This window comes from Uranotaenia lowii, chromosome 2 (assembly GCF_029784155.1).
Source record: "Uranotaenia lowii strain MFRU-FL chromosome 2, ASM2978415v1, whole genome shotgun sequence".
Lineage (NCBI taxonomy): Eukaryota > Metazoa > Arthropoda > Insecta > Diptera > Culicidae > Uranotaenia > Uranotaenia lowii.
Genome location: NC_073692.1, coordinates 338,934,031 through 338,943,645, shown reverse-complemented (window position 1 = coordinate 338,943,645; position 9,615 = coordinate 338,934,031).

Below are 9,615 nucleotides of genomic sequence, written 5' to 3'. Positions count from 1 at the left end.
ATTTATTTTGTTTTTATCGATGAAATATTAAATTTTCCATTTATTGTTCCCAACATCGCTTCAAACTTTCCGATATCTTCAAAAATACCCACCTCCTCGCTCGAATATGCTTGAATAAGTTCCAACGCACTGGCTATTTTAATGAAATAGCTAAAAATTGTTCAATTTCTTTGATTTGGAAGTTTGCACAAGCCTACTAACTACCATAGTTAGTAGGACATTAGTCACTTCGGCGTATAATTGTTAAATCAAAACTTACGTTTTTACACCGATGTGACTATATAATGTGTTTTAAAAACTTATGTAGGCAAAATGAGGAGTTGTAAACCGAAAGGCTATATTTAAGATACATTTTAGAACAGATTGTCCAGATTATATTTCATTTAAAATCCTGGAGTAATGAATATTAAGCTAAAAGAGAAAATCGCTTTTATTGACGAAAGCACAAAATGGTTTATTCGTCACTCTGTCATATCACGGCAGTTTGGCCGACCCCTGATTTTAGTTCGGATAAGTGATATCAGTTATTTGTCCCTAATAACTCCTATGTGCAAATTTTCATCCCAATCCGATGAATAGAAACGACAATATCACTAAGATACTGAAAATTTAATATGGACGACCCCTTTTGCCGGCCCCTTACACTAAATTGGATACCTCAAATCGATTGCACGTCACTCAAAACTAACGTGTACCAATTCGACGAAAAATAACGTCAATATCGTGAAAACGATATTTGTATTGTATGGACGACCCCCTTCAGAAGGGGTCATCCAAAAATCTGAAAACATTTTTCATCCTTCCTGGTCCTAATGAGTATCCATGCCAAATTTCAGCTCTCTAGCTCTTAAGACGGCTGAGTCTATAGAGAACAAACAAACAAACAAACAAACAAACATACAGAAATTGCTTTTTATATACATAGATTAGCTGACCCCGTAACTCGTTTTACCTGTGACTTAATAAATCGTTAAAAAATGTTTAATTAATCTACACCTCTTTAACTTCTTCGTGCTTGGAATCAGTTTTCATGAAAATTATCTTCAAGTTGTTCAAGTTGGGCCCCATTTCTAGTTGATTTTGTATGGAAGCCCCCCTTCCATAAAAAGTGAGATCCTCGAATGCAACCCATTTCTGGCCCGAAAAACCCTCGGATACCAAATTTCACTTCATTTCGACCGTCCGTTTATACGTGCTACAAAGAAAACGCCTCCATTTTATATATAAGAAGATGATATTTGTTTTTGTTTTATTTTTATTGGAGATTTAAACCAGCTAGTATTTACCATTTAGAATAGGAAAACGGTATTATTTACAATTTGCTTTTGCAATTTGCTATGAATGCAAAAAAGGTCAAATTTAACTTTTTGTTAGGTGAATTAAAAAAAAGGTAAAATTTACCGAAAAAACTTACCTCTGCTTCTTGGTAGATTTCACCTTTTTTTTTAATTTCCGTGTACGTTCCTAAATTTTGATGCTTTTGATAGCTTAAGGATTTCGTTTCGTTTCGTGGTTTTCGAGAAATAAAGAAAAAAAAATAAAATTTTTGCTAGGAGCTTATGGAGCTGTCAAACTTTGAACGCGTTTTTATCGAAACAGTGATGTTCGTCCATTCGCCGTATTAAAAAAATCGATACCGATGTGTATTTATTAGATTGCGCGTTTTGGTTATTCCTGAATTTAGTATTCTGAGGTATAGATAACAATGTACTGTTCAATAGTTGTAGTATGACGATCTTTTTTATTTAGCACACATTCGTAGGGTATGTAATAAGGGTAATTTGATAAGTTGAACAGTTTATTTTATCATATCACATTGTCTTTTTACGTTCTGTCAACCGTTATATGGTCAAATACAGATTTCCATCTCAGCCTAAGCCAAGGTAATTTTTCCTTATTTAAATAATTAGATTTAGAGTTTTCCCCCAGCTCCATTAGTTGAGGTGCACGGATAATTTTACACCACGAGAATTTTCACGTGGTCTACACTACACCCCCCGGCATTCTCAATATAAGAGACTCGAGAGGGGTTGAAGAAGGACATTACTGTCGCTAGAGATAGGGTAGGTACGCGGTTCAAATTCGCGGGAGTTATGACGGAGCTCAAAGGTATTCACGCCACGTTCCGCTCATTTGAAGTATTCATTGTTTTTTCGCTGCTTTTTCTAAGCAACCGGAATACGTCGGAAGCATCCACAAACAGCTTTTGGCCAAGTTACAAGTTCGAGTTTGATGTTATCGGTTCAGGATGGTCCAATAAAACCACGTTTGTTGGAAAAGTTAAGACATAACAGTAAAGAATCAAAATGGATAATTAGAGTTAGATAAGAAGGGCGCTCCATTCGGTGAAACGATTCAGCGTGAAATTCAAAGCCCTGAAAGGAAGGTAGGTGATCGTAAAAGCAAGGGAAAAACGCATGGTACTTCGCAATAATTGGAAAGCTAGGGATCATTTAGCACGATTGTGTGTCCAACTGATAAGTCCGCGTTAGGTGTTTGTGTTCGAATTCCACCGAAAATTCTTGAAGTAATGCTGTAATGAACGCGATATCTCAAAAGCGAGTGGCTCAACGGGATATTGCGAACGATTTTACCTCCCACAGCTTCAGAAGATGACGTTGACATTTTACTTGGCGGTAAAGTTTGCTCACCGTCTTATGTCTTCAGAATAAGAAAAAAGTGAGCAAAACCTTTTTGCTGCTAGGCGTGATTTTGCGAATTTCATTATAACCATTTAGCTCCCGAATGGTGGCATTTCTCTTTCGGTTTTTTTTTCTACCGTGGATTTCCGTTTCCCGATCCGAATTTCCCCCTCGTCATCTTGAACGGAAGAGAACGGAAAAAGTGCTAAAAATCGTACCACATCACACCACGCTTCTCGGTACTGCTACACATTTTCCGCGGAAGGTTTCTTATCCTTTTTCTGCTGAAAATTACTTTTGTCGGGCTAGCCTTTCCGTGAAAGTGAAAGTCAATAAAATTTAATTCTTCTACGCGGACGGGTGAGACTGTTTTCACTATCGATTGAAGCCTTTTAGTTGGGTTTGTCTAAAAAAAAAAAAGAATTTAAATTCAAAAAGAAAGCAAATTTAAGGATGTTTTTGTTGAAATTAAATTGAAAATTTCAGTGAGGAATCATCCATTCTTGTTTTCAAATCGACTTCTAAATGTAGGGTAAATTGTACATTAAATCACGCTATGCTTAAAATAGTTGAAAAACGATATTTTCCTTTTTTTTTTCCAACTTTTTTGGTTTTTAGATGAATGATTAAGTATATTTTTCCAACTCAAGTCTGTATTAAGAAGGGGAGGGGGCAATGGGGGCAATTGTCCCTGGCCCCCGATCAAAGCTAAGCTAAGGGGGCCTCCTTGAAATAATTTCTCCAATAGTTTCACTCGAACATAAGCCCCTAGAATGAGTTTTGCAAATTAAACTTAAACTGAGCATTAAACTGAGTCGATTTAGGGTCATTTTTGAATTTTCCAAACCTTGGGGTTTGAAAAGCTTCGTCCATGATTTTTTGCAAAATTTTAAGTTAGATTTACACGAGTAAATTTGACTTTAGGTTTGTATGGGAAAATTGAATATTTTGTACTGAAAACTCAAAATCATTTTTGTTTTCTTCTTTGGAACAGATCCTACTAATGGTTTTTGTGCCAATCAGTAAATTCTTAAAAAAAAAAATTCGCTGAACGACTTTGTCGAAAATCGTAACTTCGTATCTTATGAGACAACTAAGTTATTAGCAGTTAAACCGGGTTATGTCTTTTGGCATTGAAAAAGCAATAAATTCAATTGACACCACTGCTTGTGCCTCGTGAATTGTTGCATTAAAAGTATTCATGCACGGAAAATAATAAAGAGGTAAAATTTACCGAGATAGCAAGGTGAACGCTCGTGAAATCCAAAAAGGTAACTTATACACAGCTAGGTAAAATTTACCTAGAATAAGGTAAGATAAAAGGTACAATTTGCCGAGAAAAAAGATGAATCTAAACAGGTAAATTTACCTCGTAGCGAGGTGAAGTTCACCAGAATTGAGCTGAATAAAAAAGCATAATCTACCTAGAAAAAAAGTAAATCCAAATATGGTAAAACTTACATCGTAGCGAGGTAAATTTGATATGGATTGAGCTAAACCAAACTATACAATTCATAAAATAACTATTTGCTGATCCTGTTTGGTTCTCGTCATAATATTTTGCTTTTGTTTCAGATCGGCTCACAGAGTTTCAAGGTGTATTCCGCGTCATCCCCCAGATATAATTCCGAAAAGCTGGACCTGACCGGATTAGTCGAACGCAGAAGGGCATGAATATGTTAACGCAATGCAGGACGATTCAACGGCCCTGGTGGCTCGGAAGAACGCTAAAGTGCGAAAGATCTTCGATTATGTTGCTCAGCGAAAAATTTCCTTTGAAGAATTTATAAATTGCCACAAGCATGCTCGGTTCGACAGAAGAAAATAAAGGATGTTGATTTCTCAGTACAAAATAAACAATAAATATACAATTTTCCTATACAAATCTAAATGTTCAAATCGACTCAGCCTACTAGCATATCATAACCATTTTTTCCAAAAATTTGTTAAATCTGAGCATATGATTCGGAATTTTTTTAAACAAATTTCGGAAAAATAAAAAAAAAATCAGTGATTATTCGGGAATAATTAAGAATGAAATAAGGAAAAATACTACGAATTTCATTATTTTTATCGAAACACGTCAGCAACACGTTCCAAACTTCCAAACAAAAACCATTTAGATACAGCTAGCTCAAAAAATTTAGCCCAAATTGCGTTTTCTATTATTTTTCTTGTGTATAAATCCAGCAAAATACGAACTTATTTACTTTTTCACTTTTCTTTGAAAACCCGTGTATGCTCGAAAAAAGTCTGGAAAATCTTGAATGTCTACCCACAATATTCAATCCATCACTTTTTCTTATTTATTAAATAAAGAAAATAAAGAATATATTTTAGGAGTTTCTAGAGAATGAATGATTATAACTTGAATATGAAATACTTTCTCAACTGGAATTACGTTTTACTAGCTTTGTCGTTGTTTGTCAATTTTCCCCATCTTAAAATTTTTGATTTTTCAATTTTTAAACGCTTTTTTACTGAAATTTGTTGTCTCGGGCGAACAGAGCACTATTAATCGGGGCACAATGAGCATTTTCTGCCGTATAATCTAGCAGCGAATTCAACTCGATGTAGTCAACTGAATTATAGAGCTACAACTTGACTAGTTTACATCTGACGACGTGGCCTATTGGTAAGGTGTCGGAAAGGTAATGAAAAGACTAGAGTTCGATTTCTGTTCGAGATGGTTTTTTTTTCCATTCCATCGTTTTTTTGTTACATTATACGGCTAGTAGCATCATCCGCCAAACAAAGCGCCAGAAACATAACGTATGAGCGTGTGTGAATTGTTTGTATCCTGCAAACGGACCTAGATTATTTTGTTATTGCTTTGTTTGATGAATCTACGACTCACCTGATTTCATCGAGTTGAATTCGCTGCTAGATTCTCCGCCAGAAAACGCTCATCTTGCCCCGATTAATGGTGCTTATACTGCCCAGAGGGGGTTTTCATTATGCCCCTACAGTGACTGGTTTTCAGCTTTTGGCAAAATTTTTTAAAATGCATTTTTAAACGTTTTTATCTAGTTTTTCAAGTTTCAGCCAACTAGGAAATAGACTATTTAAGTGTTCGAACACGAAACAATGATGTAATTCACATATTATAGCTATTTTCCATGGTTTAATAAGCGTTTTCCTTAAGGTGGCCTAGGTTAATGATGTTTCGGAAAAACGCCACGAATAAGATGATTTGAAAAACAAAACAGTTAAAAACTCAAAAAATCGTAACAGCATAAACAATTAAGTTATAACGAGTTAGTTCATTTAGAAATGAGACAGTTATGAATGCTTGCATCTTAAAAACTATTCGTTTGATCAAAAAACTTTTTTGGAAGTAAATGAAGGTATCTTATTTATGATTATTCATGGGAAAAAAATTATCAATTTTTGTAAGAAATATTTAAACTTTGTTTTTGTTATTATATTGATTAGTTTTTACTAACAATACTTCGTCTAATCGGTATTTCAGGTGACCGTATTATTTTTCTTCAGTTTCCGCTACCTTTTAGAGCAATACTTTATATTTGACAGAAACTGCGAACAATTTGGTGGATTAGACTGTTTCAAATTTAACATGACTTGATTATTTTTATGTCACTAAACACGTTTTCACTGCACGTCAGCTAGTAAAATCTTACAAAAACATAGCACACTCATCATATTTAAGATTAAATTAACATTTAAATCGATAAGTTGAGACCGTAACTTGTGAAGGTTTCGACGAGACTTTTTTTTAGGCTTTAGAAAACATCGAAAACCATAGTTTTCGTCATGAAAATTTTGTCGTTTTTTTCCACAGGAGCAGAGTCTTGCTAAATTACGCCTAACTATCAAATATTAGTTGAGACGGTACAAGAATTTTCTGGACATTTTCAATTTATTTGGTGGTTTAAGTTTTGCTTCCCTGATGATTTTAGTCATAGTTTTTGATCATGTGGTTCACTCCAACACTTGGTTTGGGCTGCACAATTATTTTGTCTTTTTCTCTTAAATCTTTTTTTTTATTATTTATTTGGTCTTTGGTTTATTAACGTACAGACTGATGACTTAAAAACTAGGAAATTCTTCTTAAGCCTATTATAAAACGACGTTTGCATATATTAAAATTAAACAAATGATACACTAAATTAAAAAGTTCACAACACTTGTCAATAGGGTGGTTTTGGCCATAGGCAGTACGGTGGTGAGGAATTTAAAGAAACTGACGTTGTCGAAGTGTTCTCGTTGGTACATAAATGTTCACACGTTGTAGAATGTAAGCACAGTCAATATGGTTGGTCAATGTCTCGAATATAAAACCTTGCGGCAGTTCGACGCGCCGCTTTTCGAAAGAGGTTAGGTATATCCGAGCACACCTTTCCTCGTACGATGGGAGTTGGATCGGGTCATTCCAGGGAAGAGGCCGTAGAGCGTATCTTAGGAAACATCGTTGAACTCGTTCAAGACGGTGGCATTGTGTGCTTTGAGCTGGAGCCCACACCTGGACGGCGTACTCCTGTATGCTACGTACTGAAGCACAGTATATGGCTTTCAATGCATAAACGTCATCAAAATCCTTGGTGTTCCGACGTAGGAATCCGAGAGCAGCAAATCCGTTTGCAGAAGTAAGCGCGACATGTTCCTCAAATGTGAGCCATCGATCTTCACTCCTAGGTCGAGAATAGACTGCACGTTCTCCAGCCTAACCCTGGTTAGTTGATAGTCAAAATGAATCGTTCTTCGAGAAAAGTTTATAATCTTACACTTTTTTACGTTTGCTAATATTCCGTTTAAGCGGCACCACTCATCTAGTCTAGCGATGTCAGCTTGCAGGGCCAGACAGTCAACAGTGTTATGGATCTTTCGGAAAATCTTCAGATCATCGGCGTTGAGGAGTGTATCGGACTGAAGTGTTGAGCACAGGTCATTCACGAAGATTATAAACAGCAAGGGTCCGAGATGGCTCCCTTGAAGAACTCCAGACGGTGTTCGGTGTTGTCTTTTTCTCTTGAATCCTAAATGTCTCCTAAATGCGTTAGTTTTAAACGTTGAAAAAATTAGGCATAATAGAACATTTGATAGCCAACAAAACGCTGTCAAAATTGTACATGTCCATGTACATGTACCTACATGATCACTGGATTCCTAGTGCTATCATCAAAAGAAAGCGTCCCATTTCAAAATGAAGCAAGCTTTAGAACAGCATGAATACTCTAGAATCAGGAAAACAAGTTTGAATGCTAGACAGATTCTGACTGTTCCAAAAGCATATGTCTTGTCATGTCTTGTCATGTCTTGTCATGTCTTGTCATGTCTTGTCATGTCTTGTCATGTCTTGTCATGTCTTGTCATGTCTTGTCATGTCTTGTCATGTCTTGTCATGTCTTGTCATGTCTTGTCATGTCTTGTCATGTCTTGTCATGTCTTGTCATGTCTTGTCATGTCTTGTCATGTCTTGTCATGTCTTGTCATGTCTTGTCATGTCTTGTCATGTCTTGTCATGTCTTGTCATGTCTTGTCATGTCTTGTCATGTCTTGTCATGTCTTGTCATGTCTTGTCATGTCTTGTCATGTCTTGTCATGTCTTGTCATGTCTTGTCATGTCTTTTTATGTCTTTTTATGTCTTTTTATGTCTTTTTATGTCTTGTCATGTCTTGTCATGTCTTGTCATGTCTTGTCATGTCTTGTCATGTCTTGTCATGTCTTGTCATGTCTTGTCATGTCTTGTCATGTCTTGTCATGTCTTGTCATGTCTTGTCATGTCTTGTCATGTCTTGTCATGTCTTGTCATGTCTTGTCATGTCTTGTCATGTCTTGTCATGTCTTGTCATGTCTTGTCATGTCTTGTCATGTCTTGTCATGTCTTGTCATGTCTTGTCATGTCTTGTCATGTCTTGTCATGTCTTGTCATGTCTTGTCATGTCTTGTCATGTCTTGTCATGTCTTGTCATGTCTTGTCATGTCTTGTCATGTCTTGTCATGTCTTTTTATGTCTTTTTATGTCTTTTTATGTCTTTTTATGTCTTGTCATGTCTTGTCATGTCTTGTCATGTCTTGTCATGTCTTGTCATGTCTTGTCATGTCTTGTCATGTCTTGTCATGTCTTGTCATGTCTTGTCATGTCTTGTCATGTCTTGTCATGTCTTGTCATGTCTTGTCATGTCTTGTCATGTCTTGTCATGTCTTGTCATGTCTTGTCATGTCTTGTCATGTCTTGTCATGTCTTGTCATGTCTTGTCATGTCTTGTCATGTCTTGTCATGTCTTGTCATGTCTTGTCATGTCTTGTCATGTCTTGTCATGTCTTGTCATGTCTTGTCATGTCTTGTCATGTCTTGTCATGTCTTGTCATGTCTTGTCATGTCTTGTCATGTCTTGTCATGTCTTGTCATGTCTTGTCATGTCTTGTCATGTCTTGTCATGTCTTGTCATGTCTTGTCATGTCTTGTCATGTCTTGTTATGTCTTGTCATGTCTTGTCATGTCTTGTCATGTCTTGTCATGTCTTGCTTCCCACGAGAAGTGCTAGCGTGTCTTGGCGAGGTTATTTGGCGGAAACTACCATCTCAATCAATTTACTAACTTTGGTGCGCGAAAAGTGTGCAATGTAATTGCATCTTCAAGTAGAGTAGGTAGATAGAAGTTTATCCAAAGAGTTGGAACGAAATCCAATTAAAATATCTCATTATGTAGCTTAAAGTCAATCCCAATTAAACCTAATGAGCAGGCAGAGCGCGAAAGAGGAAGACACAAATCTTGCAATAATCAACAGCGGGACAAGCTTTGACAGCGGATTCGTGCATCGCACCAATAAAAGCAAAATGAAGTCAGCACCCGACCGAGTACACAACACGTCACATCCTGCGGAAAAGGATATAAATCATATTTCATTCAAAGCTTCTTCGCGATGTTGGGATAAGGGAGTTTTCTTATTCCATCCTCTCCTTCTTTGCTCCGAGAAGTAAAAACAACAACAACTTGGCCGCTTTTCG